The following is an 18,336-nucleotide window of genomic DNA, read 5'->3' on the forward strand; positions in this document are numbered from 1 at the left end:
CTTTACTTATTATTTATTTATTTATTTTGAGATGAAGTCTTGCTCTGTCTCCCAGGCTGGAGTACAATGGCCCGATCTTGGCTCATTAAAACCTCTGCCTCCTGGGTTTAAGCAATTCTCCTGTCTCAGCCTCCCCAGTAGCTGGAATTACAGGCATGCACCATCATGCCCTGCTAAATTTTTTTTGTCTTTTTAGTAGAGACGGGGTTTCAGTATGGTAGTCAGGCAGGTCTCAAACTCCTGACCTCAAGTGATCCATCTGCCTCAGCCTCCCAAAGTGCTGGGATTACAGGCGTGAGCCACTGCACCTGACCAGAAATGAGTAGCATTTTGAAGTTATACCCATAGAGCCTCAACTCACTATACCAGATAGTTAAAGAAAAAGTGGGCCTTTGTTTTGCTCCTAATTGAGGGAACTCAGAAGAAAATATTGCAGTTGTTTTTGGGACTGACATTCCGCACGTTTCTGTGCATCTACGGAGAGCATCAGCCTCTTAATAAGATGATGAGTTATGAAGACAGGAGAGAACACATTGGTGGGTATGACATGCTTCTGAGATTTTATGGATGCTGGAAGGAACAAAAATATGACTCCTTAATACTCTGATTTGTACATGGAGTACAAATTGTAATTGTTTGGGAAACTGCTCTGTCTTACTTTCACAGGAGCGATATACATGGACAAATATTATTTTTTAATGTCAAATAGTAAAATTGTACGGAGACAGAAGGGCCTTCACGTATAGGGAAAGAAATAGCCTGGACCTTCTTGTGACCCCTTCAGAGCACTCAGCCTTCCTCTGTGGGGCACTCACAGCTATTTGGAAAGAGTGTGAGTCTGGGAGTCCACACGTGCTACACATGCAAATGGTAAACTTTGAAATGAAAAGTTTTCTGTTAAGGCTGAGAGTATGGAGAACTTAAATTAGTTTGAATTTGGGTGAATGAGACCTGGGATTCCGGGGCCAGCCATTATTTTCCTGTAAATCCCAAGCATCGTTTCCTCAGGACCCAGGGTCTGGGTCTACACAGTCCATCTTCAGCATCCCCTGCACAAAAGCCCTCTGCCCGGGTGTCAAAGCTACAGTCAAAATCGCACACATTTATCTGTGAAGGGCCATCTCGCCACGTCCCCCATCTCCACCTTCAGGCTCCATGTCATTCTCAGGCTCACAGGCACGTCGCTCTCACTGCCATCGTGCTGTAACTCTTCCTGTCCCGTGTGTCTCATGTCTTCCTGTACACACACTCCCTTGCTATTCGCTTGTAAGACCGACACAAAATCCTCACTCTTTTATTATTCGGGGCCATCTTCTCCACTTTTACTCTAGTACCTACACGGTCTTTTCCTTGACCACCACATCTTCCTTTTTTCTCAGCAATTCGATGTGGTGTAGATGTTGACGCATCTTACTCCTGGACATCGTTGATGGAAAAGGCAGCAGGTCCCATTCTACTCTTCACAGTTACAGGACATTCTCTACCTTCTTCTCTAATATCCAACAATAACAAAAAACAAAAACAAAACCAAACCAAAAAACAGGGCTGAGATCCCTTAAGAGTTTATTTGATTTAATTGCCGTGAAGCGTGCTGTGAAAAAAGACATAAATGTCTATTTTTCTTGCAGTACTCACATAATCTGACTCATAGTTGAGGAATTTGGAAACAAAATATTTTATAACAACACTGGAACCGAAGTCATTTTCATGCTCCCTGTCTGATCATACTTTCCTGAATTATTTGGGTAATTTCATGGGTAGTAAGCATTCTCTCTTTAAGGGATCACATTTATGAGAGTCTGCCTATCAGAGCTAAGCTCGAGGGAAAAAGAGCTGAGTTGTAGATTTGAGGAATAAATAGTCTTCCCTTTTCTCCATCTGTATGGACAATGAAAGGAGATAGGTTTTGCTGTAAGCCACAATACATTTCTTGAACTCCTGGCCTCAAGTGATCCTCCCCCACCTTGGCCTCCCAAAGAGTTGGGATTACAGGTGTGAGCCACTGTGCCTGGCCACAGTACATTTCTAATTCATTAAAATGCAGACACAACCTGGAGTTAGGAGTTTCAGCTGCCACATTTCTTTGGCTTTCATTATTTTAGCACGTGCAACTTAATTTCAATGGCTGGCACCTGCATCTCTGTGCCTGGGAGCTTCTTCTGGCTGCTAGGACTTGCTGTTTCTACAATAGGTCAGAGACAATGAGGCTCTTCACCTCCAGTTCAGCTCCAAACCAAGGACTGTTGGGAGTTGGTGTATAAATGCCTCCACTCCCTCACCCCTTGCATGAGACAACTCTGACGTGTCCAGTTGACACAGTTCCCAGCAGAATAAATCTCCAGTTGCCCACGGTGGCAGCATGCCTGGTTATGCACACTTCTTCAGCTTCCTTTACTTCCTTGTCTTAATTTATTCCTTATTTTCCAGGAGGATCTTCCAAGTAAACTCCTTGCCTTTGACTCCCTGCCTTGGGCCCTCTTCAGAAGATCCTCAGACCAGGACAGGAGTGTAGAGGCCAGGACCGCAACTACAATTTTGTCATGAACAGCAAACCTGGGTGAGTCAGTCAGTTCATAGATTCCAGTTTGTTCGTATGTCAAATAATTCGACTTGAGCAGTGCTGTCTCACAACAGCAACACAAAGTGTTGACACTGAAGCTAAGCTGAAGATGGTGATTGTCCCATCATCCTCTCACATGCTGTTGAATGAGTATCTGACAAGCATTTCAGAGGAAAATAGCAGTGAATTTTCTTGAGATCATGGGTTCAGTAAAGTAAAATTCCATATGACTTTTCAATGGAAAGAAATTAATTTTGTTGTCTCGTCCTACTTCCGTCCACACTGGTTCTCCTGCGTCGGAACTCCTATTCACTCAGAGTTGGTGTCACTTCATTTCCCTCTCCGTGAGTCCCCATGAGGTTAGGTGGCTCCTGCAGAGACACAGGCTTACTTTTCTGGTTTCCCGTTGCCTGCGGCAGTAGAGAATCTTGCAGGGGACACAGAAGTAACTGAAATGAACCTGAATGACTGTTTGTTAGCTATAGGGTAGGCGACCTAATGTTACCTGGACCTTTATCTCTGGTAAAAATCAAATTCGATCACAGGGTGGAGAGAACCTCGGGCTCCAGGCTCTTTGGAAATGAATGCCTGGGGGCAACTCTGAGAGAGTCTGCTGAATTCTTACAATTCCTGGGCATCTCTTCTGCAAATCCTCCTTGAACACAGCCTTTTCTGAGCAGCACCTCCACCGTCTCCCCAAGAACAGCATACAGAACATGTGCCTGCACGTGCATGCCATCTCTGCACACGCAGATCCTCTGACAGCTCAGGGGTGTCGGATCCAATGCTCAACACTTTCCAGGTTTACTGGGATATTCCAGATCAATGTTCCCTGTTTTTCCTGACCCTCTGAGGCATCATAGCCAGGGTTCCTTGGCTGTTATTTCTTCCTGCAATGCAGCCTCCAAGCTCACTGCAGGAATCTTTGAGAAGTTGCAGCTGTTTGCCCCAGCAGCTGACTATAGGTTTGATATCAGAGCTACTCTGCAGCCAATCATGCTACGGCAGGTTATCCCGTGATGTGCCCTTTGTGTTCCATGCCAAGGTGTCCCTTGGCAAATAAGTCTGGTTATCCATGCGCAGCCTTCTAGGGCCAGCTGACAGGGACACTGTACCTGGTTGACAGTGGCACAGAGGCCTCGCGAGCTACGGAAAGTGAGAGTGCTCAGCCCAGCCTCAGCTCTGTGACGTCCTTTTGCAAATTGGGTTGATTTTCTTCTTACACACTTGCTGGGAATTCATATAATTGAACTACAATATTTACCAACTTTGCATGTGTTTTTCTTTGCAGATTTTGGTGAGCATGCCAGATACTCTTCTTAAAATACATGAGGGGGAGAGGAAAAGAATAAATATGATTGAAATTTGGGGTTGCATTGCAGAAGTTCAGGACATTTATCAAGTTATGCTCTAAAATATCTTGAGTTAGGATTTAGTTATTGCAGATAGCAGATGTCTGCATTTCCCACTGTTTTAAGAAAGGAAGTGAAGTTTATTGTTTTCTACAGATGTCATCTAAAACAGGAGGAACAGGGTAACTCACATAGCCCCTTCCTGCTGTCAATCCTGGGATGCATTTGCTGTCTCCCAAACAGCTAGATGGAGCCCTTTCCTCTTTAATTAACAGAAAACCATTTTATGAATTAATTAACAAGTTGGAGACATCAGCCAACAGTGCAAGATCTGTATTGGAATTACTCATCAAACACATCTTCTCAGGAACAAGGCAGATGATGAGAGAGGATAGAGCGGAAGGGAGGTAGACCAGTGCAGTCTCTCATAGTTGATATGTCAGAAGAGCCTCTCAGTAGGTCAGTGTACAAAAAAAAGGGATGCATGGTAAAAAGGAAAAAATAAAAGTACTGAAGCGTGTGATATGACCAATTGCATTACACAGGACGATGCCTTGAACAAATACTTTGGAATGAGTCAGGCAGAGTGGGGATATTTGCTTGATAAACCCTGGGGCTAGTTATTCCACCAAGTGGACTTTTCTCTAAGTGGTTAAGTCAAACTTGCATGGGTTTTTCCCCCAGGGTATTTCAGCATTCAGGAGAAAGAGGCTGCTGGAAAATTTAGACTCCAGTAAGAGGTTGCAAACACATACTTTGCTGTTTGTTTTTAAAGGGAGATGTACGGATATAAATCTTGTCTCCATTCACCCGTAAGATTCTTGGAGACTGACATATTCCTTTTCTCTGTAAATTTAACTTAATGCTGTGTCTCAGACAATATATACATTTTAAAAATAACGGGCAGAAGGTTTTGCATTAAGAGGAAGTTCGTATTGAAGTTTATAACCTGATGTTATGAAGTGAGATGACTTTTTCCCAATATTTTGTTTTAAAAATTTTAAATCATACAGACAGCAAGTCAAGGGGGTTTTATTCAACACCTGTATGGACGCCATTTAAATTTAATTCTACCATTAACATTAGACTATACCCACTTTATCATCCTTCTTTCTATCTGTAGCTCCAACCATTCATTCATCTTGCATTTCCGTACACTTTCCCTTAACACTTCAACATACATACCATTAACTCGAGTTCAGTTTTTATTTACAGGTTTTAATGGAAATCAATACTCTGGAATCAGTTTTGACTCATGAATACACCTGTGTTACCCAACCTTTATCAGAATAGATAAGAACATCAGCACTAGGACCCAGACAGTTCTCTCCCACTTCTCTCAGCCAAGCCCCGTCATTCTCACTCCCAGAGGCAATTACTGATCTGAATTTTTTCCTTGTGGAAGAATTGGGGGCACATTTACTTCTCTTCATAAGACCAGATTCCCAAAAGCATGTTAAACATACCGTTCATAAGTTATTACATTTTTTGCCTATGCTTTAGGAAACAACAGAAAGGCAAACTTTGGCAAGAGATGGCAAGGTCTTCTGACCCATAGTAACCTTAAGGCAGCAGTCCCCAACCTTTTTGGCAACAGGAAGCAATTTCATGGAAGACAGTTCTTCCACAAACTGAGGTGGGGAGATGGTTTCCAGATGATTCAAGCATATTACTTTTATTGTGGGCTTTATTTCTATGATTATTACATTGTAGAATATAATGAAATAATTACAAAACTCACCATAATGTGGTATCAGCGGGAGCCCTGAGCTTGTTTTCCTGCAACGAGACAGTCCCATCTGGGGGTGATGGGAGATGGTGACACCCAAGCGTGTTGGTTATGTCTGGTTTACTCTGTAATTTTGATTTGGTTGCTGTCACTGCAGAAAACTCTGCTTCAGGAAGATAGGATGTTGGGAATGGATGCAGGCTTTTCAATGCTTTCGTGGCAATCTCAAGATGTTCCTCCCTGACCTTAATCCAGAATGGAGATTTGAAGTTGCCGCAAACATACTTTTAAGGCCACCATCATTTGCAATCTCAAGCAGTTGATCCTCTTTAGCACAAACAAAGTTGATTCACCTGGCTTACTCACAAATGGGTTGTGGATCCGTTCCTTCCCACTTCCAGGGTCTTCTGTGGTTGGCAGGCAATGCTCAAGATCTTTTGAAAGCTGAGGTAGGTGATCATGCACTAGCTGGGGGAAAGAAGGCCCTGGCTCAGCCTCTTTCAAAATCTCTGCTAATATTTGAAACATGTCGGAAATCCCAGTGTTCACTCCTCACCCTCGTAACTCCAGTTTGGCTTTGGATGCGGCCACTTTATCTACCGATCTGAACATAGTTGTCATTCTCTCCTGAAGTGACAGATTGAGTCTGTTGAGCAGGTTGAATATGTCACACAAGTAAGCAAGTTTTGCAACCCGTTCTATGTTACTGAAATGTGCTGCCAGTGGTGACTGTTTTTCTAAAAGAAATCTCTGGAGCTGTTCTCATAACTCAAACACTCTGGCCAGTGAGCTACCTTTGGAAAGTTATCTCACTTCTGTGTATCAGAGAAGACGTGTGTGCTCTGCGTCCATCTCCTGACAGAGATGCAAGAAGAGACGTGAGTTAAGGGCACGTGGTTGATAAATTTAATCACATTCTGCAAAACGTTCTTAAGTTCAGGTTACATTTTTTGGCTAGCCAGCATGTCTCTATGGATGATGCATAGACTCACATTCAGAACTGGCCTCTTTGACCTGAGTAGTGAAACCAGAAAGCCGTCCAGACAGACTCTGTCCATGCATATACCGACAAAAAATGACCAATTCAGTTTTCCTGATATGTACCATTTGAAGGCCTGAATAGTTCTGCAGCTGTAGTGTTGGTTGGAAACAAAAGCACACATAACATATCCTCATGCACGTCATCCTGAAAAATATATCGCAAAGAAACAAGCATTATTGCCTTTGTGGTCAACATTGGTAGACTTGTCAACCTGGTGGTGTGTACCATGGTGCCTCATTAATCTCCTCTCTCAGAATTGTGCCTCAGTATCCTCTGTTATTTCATCAGTTCATCTAGTTATGGTACTAACTGAAAGAGGAACACATGCCACCTTTTGAACTGCAGCCTCCCCTAAAGATTCATGACAAATATCCCTAGCAGCAATCAGGATCAACTCTTCACCAATAGTAAAGGGCTTCTTAGCTTTAGCAATGCGGTTAGCCCCTAGGAATGATGCTCTCAGTGGAGACGCGTTTGATGAAGTTGTGGCCTTGAATGATTGCTTCTGTCCTTTGTTTAACATTTTTTAAAATTTTTATTTTGAAAAACTCCAAAGGTTTGCCTTTTAATGCAGGGTGCTCAGTCTCCACGTGGCAATGCAGTTTTGAAGCTTCTGACCTCGTTGGATAGCTGGTCGCCACATAGTATAGAAAGTGGGCTTGGAGAATGTGAATCACCTGTTGCAATGAACTGGGAATTTAAGTAGGACTCTTGGTATTTTCTTTTGAATGCAGCTTTCTTTTTGTTGGCAGACTGAGAGTCTTCTGCTGTCTCATCATTGGTTCTCTTCCCCTTTTCAAAGAAGCTCTCCAGTGAGGTTTGTTTTCTACTCATTTTGGCTGGGGTTAGCTTGTGGGCTGATAAAAACTGTGACTGAGACAAGTGTGCAGTGCAGGAAAGAGGTGTGGATGGAAGTGGTAAATAAAATAATAGGCAGGCCATGTGTGGACTAAAATAAGTGTCAGATTCTGACTTAAAGCCTGCCACTAGATACAACTGCATTGAAGTGTATCAACTCACTTGCCACTACAAAACCTGAAGCTTAATTGTCACTTGCCACTCACTGCGCGGGTTTTGATTTGAGTCTGCAAGCAGTTGACTTATTATGGTCACTGTGCAGTCAAACCTCTCTGCTAATGTTCATCTGTATTTGCAGCTGCTCCCCTGTGCTGGCATCACTGCCTCAGCTCCACCTCAGATCATCAGGCATTAGATTCTCATAAGGAATGCGCAACCCAGATCCCTCGCCTGTGCAGTTCACAATACAGTTCACACTCCTGTAAGAATTTAATGCTGCGCTGATCTGATGGGAGGTGGAGCTCAGGCGGTCATGCGTGCTCACCCACCAGTCACCTCCTTTTGTACGGCCCGATTCCTAACAGGCCACAGTACTGGTCCATGGCCTAGGGCTGGGGACCACTGCCTTAGGGGGATGAGACCTTTGACACCATGAGCTCCATGTGGACAAGCATCCTTAGGTGCTCACCTGGGTTTCCAGAGTATAATGGAATCAAAATTTGCTGTGATTTTTAAAAACAAGAGCTTCTGAATAAGTATACATTATGAAGTTTTTATTAACCTACTTCAATCATTCAGATGCACAGTTTTATAAACTATTTTGTAAAACCATTTTGTATTTACAGCAGAAGCAACTTTCTCCCAAAGTATGAGGTTTGAAGAGATGTGCTTTATGGCCAAAGGCATTCCCGTGGCTTCTGTATGCACCATCTGTCATGCAGTCTTGAAATTTTCCAAATTGCCTAAAAACAACATTTGACCAACTCAGAAGTCAGTTCATCCAGGACTCAAAACAGTCTTAACTCAATGGCAGGAACAGTGGGATGTGAATAAAGCAAGCAGGGACTCACCAAGCTTGAGTGACAGGCCAGGGAAGTATGCAGCATTAGTCCCAGCTCTCTGGATGGGCTTGAGAGAGAAGAAAACCGTGTTGTGAGTACAGTACTACGCACAACATTGATAGAGTCATTCTACTCTAACGCTGGGCTCTGAAGCACAAAAGAGAGAATTTGAAATCATGTAGTATCCTCAGGCCTCTAGCAAATTTTGCTTAGATATTAGAGACCCAAGAGGAATTCGTGTTTCATTTTAGTTCTGCATCATCCTTCAGTAACACGTTTCAATGTTTGAACATAGATCATGGCAAGGATACCACCTCCATCTAGCCAGAACACCTCCAGCGCCAGTCTCTCAGAGTGAGAACTTTGCAAGAAATAGAAAATTTGACCATAAGTCTGGGTAATGACCTTGTTTGTTGAAAAACAGCCAATCCATTTTTATTCTGTTTTTCACAAAACAGAAATGAACAAATTCTTTACTGTAAAGAATTTCCAACTGAATTTTTAGATTTGGAAAGAGATTTTCAGCAGTTGCTGTCAAGTTATTCCCTGATAGGTGGAACCCCTAATGCCTGCACAGTGGGGAAGGCCCAGTGATCTGTGACCACCCTGTGTGTGCAAGAGCTCCTGTGGGACACCCTTCATTGCAGGGCCATCTTGTTGGTGCCAAGGCTGAGGCTGGAAAACATGAAGCCCTGTGCTCTTTCCACAGATGTCCTCCCTTGAGTTAGCCATCTGTCTGGCCCTCTTGCAGAGTGGGCATGCAAGATCCTGTTTACTTTCAGCCTGTCTCCTTCATCGTCTTCAACTTGTTTTCATTCTCAGATCAGTTCGCCTTCCTCTGAATCGGAGGAACACCCCTCTGTGGAGTGGCTTGAGTCTAAATGAGACTAAACAGCATCATTCTGGGCTTTCTCCTGGAAAGCCCTGGGCAGAGCATGGAACTTCATCCCTCCAGATAAAAAAAATGCACTTCATCCTATAATACAGAAAAGCTTCTTTATGTTCATGATATTGATTCCTATTTTTCCCATAAGTCTGATTTTGAACACGAAAAAAGAAAAATATTTAATTACTCTGAAATATATGGGCCCAAAGAATTATCAATAATGATAAGAATGTAGAAAAGTTGCTTCCATGTTAAAATTTGTTTTATTTCCACCCAGGTTGGTAGGCTGTGTGTTTGCAGATGATGATGATACTAAAGAAAGTAATGTGAACAGCTGGACTGACTCCTTTCATTAATTAATTCGACAGACAGGTATTGAATATTGCCTATGCCCCAAGACTCTAATGGGTGCTGTATTAGTCCATTCTCATGCTGCTAAGAAAGATATACCTGAGATGGGGTAATTTATAAAGAAAAGAGGTTTAATTGACTCACAGATCAGCATGGCTGGGAGGCTTCAGGAAACTTACAGTCATGGCGGATGGGGAAGCAAACATGTGCTTCCTTACGTGGCTTCTTCACTTGACCTTGTAGTGCCAAGCAAAAGGGGGAGAAGACGCTTATAAAACCATCAGATCTCGTGAGAACTCACTCACTGTCTTGAGAACAGCAGCATGGGGGAAACTGCCCCCTTGATTCAATCACTTCCCGCTGGGTCCCTCCCACGGCAAGTAGGAATTATGGGAACTAAAATTCAAGATGATATTTGAGTGGGGACACAATTCAAGATGATATTTGGGTGGGGACACAGTCAAACTATATCAGGTGCTCAAAAGATAAGCAACTAAGAAATCGTCCCTACCTCTCAAACTAATAGGAGAGAAAGCTAAATAAAAGAGTTTCCCTAAACATTGGCCAAAGTGAATGATTGAATAGATTTAAAATCCAAGGGGTATGGGTTCACAAAGGAGGGAACAGCTCATTTTGTTTGGAATGATCTGAAAATGTGCCACAAAGATATCGAGGACAGCTGGACCCAGAACTTGAGGACTGGGTAGAAGTGTGCTGAGAAGCGAAGTTGAAGGGCATTCCTGGAAGAGGAACTAACAGATGCCAAAAAATGGAATTAGAGGTACACAGCACGTACTTGGAACTGTGGTGGGAATGGAAGACTGGACTGGTTTGGAATCAGATGGCCCTAAGTTCTGTTCTTGGTATGCTGGGTAGGACAGGGGTGTCATCCAAAAGCTCTGAGCTTTGGTTTCTGTAAGTGGGAAGCTGGAATAATGATAATGCATCCTTCCATGGAGACAGGAGGATGGAATGAATAAGTGAAGTGAGGCCAGTTGTGATACATGTCATCTCGGATCACTGGAGCCATAAGTGCCAGCCAACAGAACCCGGAAACTGTAGGGGAATTCATCTGAAATGGCAGGTCAGAGCCCTATTAAGATGGGCCATCTGGAGCAGCCTGAGGAGGGGGGACCTTGTAGAATAAGCAGTGGAAAGACAGCAGCATTTTCCGTAGGGGGTGTGACCTGACATTCTGAGTTTGAAATAGTTAATGCCGTATGCAGTGTGGAAAGTGGTCAAATTAAGATGGGCCTGAAGTTGGGCTGAGCATTTGGGCAGCTCTTGCAATTGTCCATAAAATAAAATTTGAAAGTTCTAAATTTTTAAAATTTTCCATACAAAAGTAATATGTACACAGTGCTAAAAACTGGAAAAATTGAAGGCAAAGTCAGCCATGGTTCTGCCACCTACACGTCATAAGCACCTTGGTGTGTTTTGTTTAGGTCTTCTGTTCAGATGAGTTTTATTTGTTTGTTCTACATAATTCCACTTATATTGATGTCCATTTGCATACAAAGTCCTGCTTATAAAATGGCCTTACAGTATATCTTGTGTGTGTCCATATTAACATACATTTCTCTTAATCCTCATTTTAAAATTGTAGTGATTGTGAATCTGAAATGAACTCTTTTGTGCCTTAAGTGCTTTCTGTATTTAACAGTTTTTCCTTAGGATGGATTCCAAGAAGTGAGATTGATGAAATCATATTAATTTGGGGTAAATTTTCATGCTGACCATCAATGTAAGGAAATGCCAGATATCAATTGATAGTTGTAAACAATAATAATTATTATTAATTTAAAATATTTATTACTTTAATAAGGGAAATGACATTATATTTTTATTTTAATTTTTATTTCTTCAGAAACATTTTCTCATATCCCCTCTTGAATATTTCTGTTTGTATTATTTGAGTAAATACTGAATATTGGTGATTTGCTCGTGGTTATTATTGTGGCATAGAGTGTGGGATCCTTCAGTTCTGATGTTATGCCTGTACCCACTCATCCCTTCGTTTTCTCATGTATCGTTCTTATTCCTTCTCAGTAGTGTTGATAACCTACTCTAAGGCAAGCAACCTTGAATCCTGCATTAACTCACCCTGGCCTCTGCTAGGTTAGGACATTACTTTCAGGGAAATGAGTTTAATAATAATCGTGTGTGAATGTGTAAGGGTGGATAGGAAGAAACAGTCTAATCTAAATTACTCTTGCAATTTTTACTCCTTTTTTTTTTTTTTTAAACTCACTTCTTTTTTTTTTTTTTTTTTTTGAGACGGAGTCTCGCTCTGTCGCCCAGGCTGGAGTGCAGTGGCCGGATCTCAGCTCACTGCAAGCTCCGCCTCCCGGGTTTACGCCATTCTCCTGCCTCAGCCTCCGGAGTAGCTGGGACTACAGGCGCCCGCCACCTCGCCCGGCTAGTTTTTTGTATTTTTTAGTAGAGACGGGGTTTCACCGTGTTAGCCAGGATGGTCTCGATCTCCTGACCTCGTGATCCGCCCGTCTCGGCCTCCCAAAGTGCTGGGATTACAGGCTTGAGCCACCGCGCCCGGCCTTAAACTCACTTCTTATAGGTTCTAGATTGGAAACGCATACATGTATTTTAAAATGATGACTTAGCAAGCTGTAATCTATAAACCCTGGAGAAAAGAAAGTTATACAATTACCTCCCTTTAAGACTTACAAAACTAAAAACTAGCCAACATGATCACAAGTGTAAATAATATCTTTCAGAAAGAGACTAAACTGTCACCTCACTTCTTAATGTTGTTTTGTCTTCCAACAATGTCGTCTTGTCTTTCTCTGTATCTCTCTTTCTTTCTCTATGCCTTTCTTTTTCTCTTTCTCTGTCTCTCACATGCTCTCACTTTCTCCCTCTTATGTGTCTCTCTTTCAGTCTCTGCCTCTTTCTCTCCTTCTCCTTCAGCATAACTCCATCATGTAGCACAGTCAGACAGCAGGTGGGGCCAGGTGAAGTACTGAGCACCTGTCGAGGTGGGGCAGATCAGCTTGCATTCTAGGTGTCAGATGTCTGTGTGGGTAGAGGATGAATGGTGAAGAGGTGCTAACTTGCAGGCTGAGCCTTTCCTAACTGGTGGTGAGAAGCCAGAGCCTCTCCCCTAGCAGAGCTCTGTCCTGACCCTGCCATTCCCCCATCTTTCACAGCAGTACATAAGACTTCTGGTGCAGCACAGAGCCCAGGGCAGGCCACTGTTCACAGGAGCAAATAATTATCCAAATTAATTAACTTATTTTCTTTTTGTATGAACATCCATGCTCAAGGCTAATTGCTCATTTAATTAAAGCCTTCAGCCTTAATCAGGATTACTTTATATGTAATTCATAAGATATATCAACTGCTTTCATTGTTATGTGCCTGAAATGAAGACAGAGCCATATAATAATAATTTTTTAAAAACTTAGGGAACGTAGGGAATAGAACTGCAAATAGGAACTCGGTAAAATCACTGTCAATAGCATTTTCCCGTGAGCTTGACTGACTTTGGAATATTTTCTACTGGGAGATGTACTTAGTGATTTTTAGTCACTACCATTCTTTTTAAAAAATTTTACTTTAAACACTCCACTTTAGTTTCTGTTTCTTTTCGAATAAGTATTTTTAATAGTTTAATCTTTGGATGCTCATTCTTTCAGAATGACACATGAAACTGAGTCACGTGAGCTGCGTTTCATGGTCATTTGTTCCAGGGACATGGGGATTTGTAGCAGGGGTTGCATGGGGTCTCTGGCAGGCCAGTTTCAGGTGACTGGAGTTGGGGATTGGCTGTGTCCAGAGCAGAAGGCCAGGACATGGTCACCAAAGTCCACGGGTGTCTTTGGGTGGTGAGCATGGCTGCCGTTAGTGATTGCTGTGCATCCATCCGAAACATCTGTGTCAATATTTGCAAGAGATTAAAAACAGAAAATGACCTAGATTAAAGAAAATGAGGGAAATTAATATCCCCTGTAATAAAAAGTATATGGGTAACACTGACTTCATACATGGCTGGATTCAGGGCCCAATTTGTATCATCAAGATGCAGTTTATTGATATCTCTTGGATCTATTATACCCAATGTTGGCTTCATTTTTAGATTTATGTGGTGACTAAATCACCACCACCAACTTTGCCCATTCAAATCTCACCGAGCAAAAAGAGTGCCCCTCTCTCAGCAGCCTCAGTAACACTTCCATTTGCTATGCATGAGTCAGAGCGAATCATAGTGGTCCTAGCAATGGTGGAGGGAAGGCAGTGTGCCCACTGGGCAGGGGTGAATTACAAGACACTCCACCCCAGGGAGCTGGAGCTGGAGTCAGTCCTACTGGAAATTCCATGACTTGAGATTAAGAAATGGTGATTTGTAACCTAGAGAAAAATTAAGATGTCATTGTCAGAAGAAACTTAAATGAACATAAAATAGCAAAAATAGCAGATAGTTATCTGGGGATGAGGATGGGATTATGTGGAAAATATTGTAGCAAAACAGTGAATTAAAATTCTTTTAAGGAACTAGGTGAGCACTGGGTAGTCTCTCCAGAGCCTTTCCTGGTACTTGGAATGGAAGCTGGAGTTGGTGGCCTGTTTTGAAGAGCTGGGGTTTCCCCCTGCCTCCTTTCCAAACCTGTGCTGTATCTGGAGCAAAGGGTCTGAGTTCTGCCTGCTTCTGGCCCAAGGACTGGGAAACCCAGAGTCTAAGACTCTGTATTGCAAAATAAGGACTACTGTGTCCATTCTGCCAGCCTCACAGAGACAGAGTCCCAAACACAAAAGCGTAGTGCTTTATAAATAGTAGATGTATTATAATTGAACAAAACACAATCAAACATCTTGAACCCTGATATTCTAGACTCTTGACAGTCTGCTCCCCATGGATTTGCTGTAACATGGTGTCTTTCTATCCGTATTTCACAGTCTGGGTCTTTTGACAAACTTCACATGAGGAACATCAGCTATTGTCCTGAGATTTAAATTTCACAGGCAACACCAACAGCCTAACTAGAGCATTGCTGGTTACAGTACGGAACTCTGCCCTCCGTCTCGAAGCTGTGCTTTGGAAGGCTTTTTAATAAAACCATTATAGACACAACACGTAAGTGGGATTTCCAGTGAAACTCATTGAAGAAGCCCCTGTACCCCAAATAAATTTGACAACCTGGTGGAAAAAGAGAGTGCTAGATCAGTAAAACTAGATTAGGGAGGATCTTGAGAACTGGACTAAAGAGTTTATACTTTTAGAAGACGGTGGGGACTCAAGACTGTTTCTTGAACAATAGAGTGATATAATGCAGATGGTTTTCAGAGAGAAAATACTGATCGGTATTTTCCGTGTGTTGATGGGGGAAGAGATTCTGTTGGCCAACCTTATAGCTGTGACCAGCTGATCAGGTCTAGGAAGACAAGCTATGTACGGAGAATCTAAAGAAGGGAGGGACGGGGCACACACAGAGTGGAGATGAAAAGAAATGGCCTATTTGATTCCTTTCCAATGTCTGAGCTGGGAGCCTCTTGCTGCCCTTTGTCTACATTTTCTTCACAAAAACGGACTTCCTTTTTCCTGCTGTTGTGGATATGGTATTGGTTGACAAGTCAGGAACTACCCTCTTTGACCTCTGCTGGCATAACAGCTGTGGTGTCACCAGGCTCACCCCTGGTGAAAGGCTCTCACCTCACATGGCTTTGGGGCTCAGAGCCAGTGCCCAGGTACCACTTCTTTAAACTGCCTCTTTAGCCTGCACTATCCATGCTGGAGCTCTCTGCATTTCCAAAAACTTCTCATGATCAAGGAATAAGATAACAATGTGTGGCAGCATCACCTGTTGGCCCTGGCTGCACAGAGGGGCCCTACCACACGTGAAGTCTTCCTGCGAGCTCGGCAGGGGCCAGCCTTGGGTGTTTCTCAAGTAGACAGCCGAGAGGCAGAAGACATCCTGGACCTCCACCTTTGCAGAAATGCCGAGTGTCAGAAACCAGAGAAACAGAAAAGTGAACTTTTTACTCATAGAATCACTAACTGATGCCCTTCAACATGGAACTAAATTTTATACTACATATTATCTATTAAGGACATTACATTTATATATGCAGACTGCATGATATACTGACTATCAAATTATTCATCAATCTTTAGAAACAAAACAGTAGCAGTATTTGTCTTAATCATTTAAAATGTTGGAATATAATCATTACTAAATCTTATTCCTAAATGCTTAAGGAAAGATGACACCATAAGTCATGGTTACAAAGGTGGCTCCCAAAGGGTAAATATCAATCATTGTGGGCTGAATGCAGAAACAACAAACCCATTTAAGTCTTCGGTTACTACTTGGTATTAAGTGAAAAGGACGTTAAAGTTTTTACTTTAAATGTGCTGATAGCTTACTGGAAAATAGGCACATTAATAAATATTACTGCGCTTATTGGATAGAAAGAAATGCATGTGCTTTCAACAGTGCAAAGACCAATAGTGAAGCAAAATCACAGAGCAAAGCCGGCTTAAAGATTTCAAAATGAATTCAGAGGACCCACACGACGGGTTTCTTTACATACCCTTCCCGTGTAAACGCAAGAATGAAAACTCATTTGATCATCAAACAACTAGCCCATGAGAGGTATATCAATGTGATCTGATGGAAAGAAGATGAACTTCCAAATCCAAGAAACAGCCCTTTGTTTTAGTCCAACTCTTATCATTTTCTAGCTGTTTGGCTTCTGGAGCCTCAGTTTCCTTGTTTGAGCACAGTGGTGCAGGGTTAAATTGGAGAAGTAAAAAAAAAAAATCTGGAGTACAGGGAGTCAATGTAAATTCCCTCCCACTCCCCTTTCAAAAATATAGCTAGATTTCAAGAAACAGTCATAAAAATAGCCTGAAAGAAACCCATATCCTTTAGTTCTCTTTACTTTTCTTTTTTCTTATTTCGCTTCCCATTGTTTGTGCTTGTTTTTCAATTTCTGGCTGTCTTTATGTGTTTACATTGCTTATTGTTCACTTACTTCTGTGTTAGTGGAACGTTGATTATTCAAAGCATCTCTGATGGCTACTGCTTGAGTGTCCTTACCACACAGGCTCCAGTATTTTGGGGGCTATATCCGCACTGCAGAGGGCTGGCTCGGACATCTGGATTTCAGCCAACAGAGGAGAGATTGGAAGAGCATCTTTCTTTCAGAGTAGATAGTGGATTCACTGAATCCCCCCGCCACTAGTAAATCCCTTCTAGTAAGCCATTTGCATCCTTTTTTGTTGGTTTTTAATCCTTGTGGAGTTCTCAGCGATGCTACGAGCGATGTGCTTGCACTTAAGGTGATGGACTGTAAATGCCTGAAAAAGGAAGAAGCAGTTGTCGAAGCAAATTAATTATTAATGTTTATAGTTTTCCTGTCTTAAGGGTTTTCAGAATCTCAGCTGTTCAGTGTCTGAAGCTGTAATGTCCCCAACTGTAATTACTCAGTGAATGGGAGGCAGTGTGACCGTCACCCACAAGCATCCTCATCAGGAATGGATGAGTCGTGACCCTTTGAAGAGGCAAGCGGAGCCTTTACCTTGAGAGCCATTCGTCCCGCCAGGGTCAGGCAGTGGGAGGAGGCAGGAAAAGGGCTTGTTGCTCTGAAAATAAGACCATCTCCCAAACCACCCTACTCGCTACTTCTTCCGGGTGGGAAAGACTCACAGGGTTTCAGGAAAGTCCACTGGGAAAGACTTCATTGAAATCGAGGTTCAGTCCTTTCAAGTTCTGAGCTGTGAGTGGGGGTGGCTATGGGAGGAAAATACTTTGCACAGGGTTTGATGCGACACTTCTGGGAAGCTTATGAATTCCGTAGGAGTGGGCATGAGGTTGTAAGCATGAAGGACCTGTAATATTTCAGAGAAAATGAAGGAAGGAGTCTGGCCATGTCGGAGTCATAGAGGGAAGCTGGTGTTTGTGTAATGAACATTTCTGGATTTTTGTTATTTGCTTTTTGTTTGATTTTGCTTTTACTTTGGGAGCTAGGTATTTTTTATCTTAACAGGTATGTTTTCTCCCCCTTAGAGCAATATATATTCATGGATTAAAACCAAAGACAAAAAATCTCTGCAGATAAACAGAAATGCCCACCATGGCTTTGACCCCAATACCGGGAGATAAACATGGCTGCCCCATTTCCTGTCTGTATTCATATGGCTGAAGATATTAACATACATTGCAATCAACTTTACTGTTTGCTTTTTGCGTTGAACAATACAAACTCGGAATTCGTTCAGGGACTTCATGTGCTCTAGCATGTAATTTTCAGGGACTGGGGAGCAGTCCACAGTGCAAATATCAATAATGTGCTTAATTAGGCCACCACTGCTGGAGTTTCAGGCTTCCTCCAACTTTTCTCTATTATAAACAACACTTAAATGGACATATTTAAAGCCTTGTGAACATTAATCTCCATTGACATCTTTCAGTAAAATTCTGTGATAAAGAAGAACTGCTGAGTTTTTAACGTGGCTACTTTTATTGTTTTCGTATGTGTTGCCAAATCACTCTCCTGAATGTTAGAAAATCAGGTTTCATTCCTTGTTTACATAACA

At 42.3% G+C, this 18,336-nt stretch overlaps 1 long non-coding RNA gene across 1 annotated transcript in view; it reads left to right on the forward strand.

Annotated features, from left to right (window-relative positions):
* LOC117063514 overlaps positions 1-18,336 on the forward strand; it is a 75,556-nt gene that overhangs the window by 49,861 nt on the left and 7,359 nt on the right. Inside the window, exons 3-5 of the long non-coding RNA XR_004428965.1 lie at positions 2,428-2,557; positions 7,436-7,500; positions 9,706-9,997. This is a non-coding gene — a long non-coding RNA (uncharacterized LOC117063514). The remainder of the gene's footprint in view (positions 1-2,427; positions 2,558-7,435; positions 7,501-9,705; positions 9,998-18,336) is intronic.

The sequence above is a fragment of the Trachypithecus francoisi genome, unplaced genomic scaffold, assembly GCF_009764315.1.
Source record: "Trachypithecus francoisi isolate TF-2019V2 unplaced genomic scaffold, Tfra_2.0 Lachesis_group18, whole genome shotgun sequence".
Lineage (NCBI taxonomy): Eukaryota > Metazoa > Chordata > Mammalia > Primates > Cercopithecidae > Trachypithecus > Trachypithecus francoisi.